The 5,133-nt window shown below is 30.2% G+C and overlaps 1 protein-coding gene across 6 annotated transcripts in view; it reads left to right on the top strand.

Annotated features, from left to right (window-relative positions):
* LOC106478080 (tetratricopeptide repeat protein 5-like) overlaps positions 1–3,527 on the top strand; it is a 36,822-nt gene extending 33,295 nt beyond the window's left edge. For 3 of the 6 annotated variants that reach the window (XM_013938591.2, XM_022381602.1, XM_022381603.1), the window contains exon 12: positions 1,408–3,527. The gene's annotated coding sequence lies outside the window, so the exon portion shown is untranslated. Of the gene's footprint in view, positions 1–481; positions 719–1,069 lie in introns of those variants that run through there. The other 3 variants (XM_022381606.1, XM_022381605.1, XM_013938590.2) reach the window with 3 other exon arrangements.
* The last annotated feature ends 1,606 nt before the right edge of the window (positions 3,528–5,133 follow it).

The raw sequence follows: 5,133 nt of genomic DNA, 5'->3' as shown, positions 1-5,133 counted from the left end.
CTACACTACGTCTTTACTTTAGGCTTATTACACCAACACTCACTACACTTGTAAGGTTTCATGGCCCCCTTGCACCCCATCACTAAAATCATAATGGGCAAACAGTAATCAAACTGTTCTATCTGGATAAATGCATTTTGGCGTTTATTACTCCGCCTATTTCGAGAAATCAAGCGTGACGTGACACACACTGGCTTTTATATAGGTTAGATATCATATGATCTTTTAAATAAACCTAAGTGTGACAGTATAAAGGATTTTCAAATTTGTGATATACTGTGACACTTGTAATGTGATTAATTAGCACACTTTTTCTAGTATCTATAGACATTCAATTTTTATGGTCTAGTTGGTCTTTTAATATTAAACGTTTTTCATTAAATGAAAATTTAGTTCTATCTTTAAAAATCATTTAAAGTCCCAAATGACACTCAACTAATTGCATGTAATTAATATTAAATTTGATTCTATCTTTGGCTAGTTCCTTCAAAAGAAATCTGCTAGCAAGCAAAAATACTGTTAAGTTCCAGCTAATGATGAAGATTTTACAAAATAAGAAAAAAACATTCCTATTAAGCATTGTTTGTAGCTCATAACATGGATGATTTACAACAAACTTTTTCTTTTTTTTTTTCGTGTTGTTGTATTAAATTTGTTTTTCCAATTCCATAGTTATATGGTAATAAAACTAATTGCCAAGCAATTATGTGATATTTTATTTATTTACAAGTTTTGAATATTCTTAATTTGATTGACTGTCATATAGTTCATGGATAGAAACAACTGAAGATGATTACTGAATTGTAATAAAGAAACTTGTGGATTAAATGAAAAATGTGCAAGAGAGAAACATGCTCAAATATCTTATTTCTATGAATTATTTACTTTATCTGGAAATAATAAGTAAATATAATCAATTTTGTCTCAGTCTGCATATACTGAATAAGATAATTAAACTTGGAACTCAAATGTAAAAAACAATTTGACTTTTTAAGAATCTATTATTTTGTGGTGACAAGCTGTTTGTAGTACTAACTGATGATTATGAATTTTATTTTTCTCCCAACAGTTTGTTTCTTCACAATATCAACATATGACTAGAAGTGTAAACATAAGTCATATGTTTAGTTTACCACATGCTCTTAAGACAGCAAAATAAATATCTGTCATTTACACTGTGAGATTTGTATAAACAATACAAATTAATCATGAGTTGACCAACTTGAGTTGTCTGTAGACAAAATAAAGAAATCTAGTTCTAAACCTAAATGTACACTGTGTAAAGAAAATCCTATCCAGAAAAGTTGTTACAAACTGAGATATATTTTAAACTTTTTGTTTAATGTCTAAAATAACCTAGTTGATGATACACCCTACTTTTTTTTTTTTTACGTTTTGGATACTTAGGTGGGAGACTTCTGCATTGAACACATAAATTCACATTGGAATTTTTGGTTAGAACAGAATCAGCCTGGAAGAGTCTTGCAAAAATAAGATAAAATTGGACATGACTCATCTGATGTTTTATTATTTTGTTTCGTATTATAATGATAATTTTAAAATGCCTACATCTAAATGTTGATTTATTTTACAAGCCTATTACCGGTGATGTTTGCAGCAAAGTTGGAGGAGAAAACTTTTATATAAATGATTCGAACTTTTCTGCTGCCACCCATGCAGATACCATTACCTAATAGTAACAGATTGAACTTGTGTTTCTCACCCATAAGGTTTATTCACAGTATATGTATAGTTATTAGGAGATTTCTCCAGAAGTTAATGGAAAATTTCTCATCCTTATGAATAGTGTAAAATGGTTTTTCTTTTCTTTTGTTTTTATAAGAGCATAAAGACTTATCAGTTGGTAATGTGGATATATCTTCTTGATAATGACTGTATTTTAACTTAAAGTTGTATTTACTGTATTAATTTTTTAACTGTAACTGTAAAATGCTGTTTTATTTTAACTTTCTGTGAAAAGTGACAAGTGATAATGATGATCGTCAAAAAGTAATGTATTTGAATATAACTAAAAGTAAGTTTTAAACACTTCAACAGATGTGCATGTTTTTGTCAGTTTTTTTTAAATTTATGAATCATAAAATTACCTTTATCCAGCAGTAAAATATTGTTGAACTTGCTTACTTGCCATGAACAAATGTAGGTTTAATTATGTAAAACATCTTTAATAACAAATATGTAGGTTTTATTGTGGAAATCATCCTTAATAACAAATGTGGGTTTAATTATATAAAACATCCTTAATAACAAATGTAGGTTTAATTATGTAAAACATCTTTAATAACAAATATGTAGGTTTTATTGTGGAAAACATCCTTAATAACAAATGTGGATTTAATTATATAAAACATCTTTAATAACAAATGTAGGTTTTATTATATAAAACATCTTTAATAACAAATGTAGGTTTTATTATATAAAACATCTTTAATAACAAATGTAGGTTTTACTATATAAAACATCTTTAATAACAAATGTAGATTTTATTGTGGAAAACATCCTTAATATAGTAACAGTAAGATGTTACTTCTTTTGTAGTCATAAATCAGATAAGCTCTCTTTTGTGCTTAGATGGCTCTTCAAGGAAGGTTTTATGGTAAAGTATCACAGCCACATCCCATTATAATGTTACTTGTTCCATCACAAGCTTGTCAAAACAACAAAATGTCATGCTTCTAACCTGAAGGAGAGCATTGTGTATTGAATGATGAAAAAATAAATAAATCTGTTTAGTAGATTCCATAAGTAATACACTTTTTATGTCTCAACAGAAAAATAAATTATGTAGTTGGAAGTACATATATAGAAAATAACAAAATGTGTTTTTTATTCATATGCATTAATTGATGAGCTTGTATTATGTTACAGAAAAACATTTATTTATGAGGTTTGTTAATCATTCTTAGAGAAATTAAATGCAAACAACATTCTGAGTATGAAACAGCCTTCCAAATTTGATTTCATCCTAAGAAAAAGTTGTATTACTTTGACTTTTTTTTTTCTATAACTAATAGATAAGTTTGAAGTAAAACAATATTTCAGCTATTACAGTGTAGGTCAGTATTGACCAAGATGTGTACAATATTTGAGTATTCTGACCAGGAGTTAAAAAGTATGCCTCTAAACAATAATTTTGTACTAATGGAACTTAATGGTAACCATTAAAAGTAGTTGCAAACAGTTGCATCTATACAAATTCTTATGAGAATATAACTGATTTTTGTGTGAGAAGACAGTAAACTTTTGTACGATTTGCTATGAATTGTAAAAATATCTGCAGATGTACTATATCAGTATGTTCATTACTTAAAACTTTTGAATCTCTTCTAATGGAAGCCTCAGTGTGCTTGTAACTCAAATTGATTTACCTTCTGAAAAGTGTTTACTGACATGATAAATTTAATTCAATTTAAAAAGGTTGCACATAATCTGGATTGGAAACTGATATGTACTTGAATATGGAATACTAAAAAACACAAGTGTAAAATAAAAGATTATAGATATAATTACATGATGGTACTCATTTCGATTTGCAATTGTATGGATGCCACAGGTGTTCTCATATGGATTGTATTTTCCTTTTTATTATTATTTTTAACATATTTATTACAGAAATAATTTGATTAGACTATAGTCATAGTGAGAGATATAACTTCAAATATGTGTCCAAATACCAATTTGTTTTCGTTGAAAATCTTGTTTTATTTGTTTTTTGTACATCAACGGCAGACACAACAGATGAATATAATTACTTGGAGTCACCCCTAAAGTTGGACCTACTGTATACATGAAGTTTGCATTCCCGAAGCTAATAGTTAAAAAAGGAAATGAACAAGTACTATACTCTATACTTACACCAAAACAAACCACCACATTCAAATCTTGCTACCAGAGATTAGAAAACCCTATACCAGTTTAAGAAAGAACTGCTCCATAGTCCATTACCAGCATACAAATAAAACTCTGACAATCATACTTAATAGATATAACTACAAGACGTTTTCAACAGTGATCCTACTTTCAATTCTGAAAGAAAAATACAAAATCTGAAGAATTGATATTGGAAGAAACCAAATCCCTCAATCCTGGATGTTATGCTTCTTAACTTTGTATTAACAAAAATTGACAAACCAGAAAACCCTCTGAGACCCATCAATTATTGCACCATTAAAAGACCATTTTAGAACATTGTGTTCAACTTAACTAGTTTTGCGTAAAAAATCTGTGGAATACTTTCTTCGATATTACAGGCAAGAAAACTTTATATCAATAACCACAAACTGACATTCTGTAGCATGAACTATACTTTCTTTGAACTCCATCCTAAAACATATAACCATTTATACAAAAAACTTATCTCCAGCTTGAAGGTTAATTGTACGCTTATTCTAGCATTGACAGCGACATCATAATCGTTTTCGGCTCTCAAAGACGTGATAAATAGCCAAATCAGAAGGTTCAGACATGGCAATCACTAATTTAAAACTTATGATCAGAAGTAGAGTAACCAGTCCGTAGTTCTTTAATCATGTGTAAGAAGAAGAGATGAATGTCAACATGAATAAGAGAACATGTGAATAATGATAATGGCCTCGCGGAATCAATAATAATAACGGGCAAGACGTCATATACACTGAGTGGTCACAAGTAAATAGACACCTAATTTTTCGTCATTTAATAGATTTATGCTAACTAATTTGTGTTCACAGAGCACTATATAAGTGAAAATGGCCCGCACACTAATTATCTTGTGCTACAACATGCCTAGAACTCAAGGTTCTCTCGAATTGTTAGAGGAAGGATAGTTGGTCAAGCAGATGGTGGAATAAGTCAGCGGCAAATTTCGCAGAATTTGGGAGTCCCGCTTTCGACAGTCAACAGAATCATCGTGCAGTTCAGGAAACACGGCAAGGAAACAACTGAGCAGCGTCCGGGTCGTCCTGGTCCATCGGAGAGAACAAAAAGGGCTGTCAAGAGGAGCATCGAAATGGATCCCAGATTAACGACTGCAAAAGTGGCCAAAGTTGGTGGGATGAACCCGAAATCTGTTCTCCACCGATTGGGTTATAGTTGCAGAGTAGCTAGACGGAAGCCCTTATTAAGACCTTCCAA

The sequence above is a fragment of the Limulus polyphemus genome, unplaced genomic scaffold, assembly GCF_000517525.1.
Source record: "Limulus polyphemus unplaced genomic scaffold, Limulus_polyphemus-2.1.2 Scaffold178, whole genome shotgun sequence".
Classification (NCBI taxonomy): Eukaryota; Metazoa; Arthropoda; class Merostomata; order Xiphosura; family Limulidae; genus Limulus; species Limulus polyphemus.
Note: the sequence above shows the minus strand (reverse complement) of the source record. Positions and strands in the feature narration are given on the sequence as shown.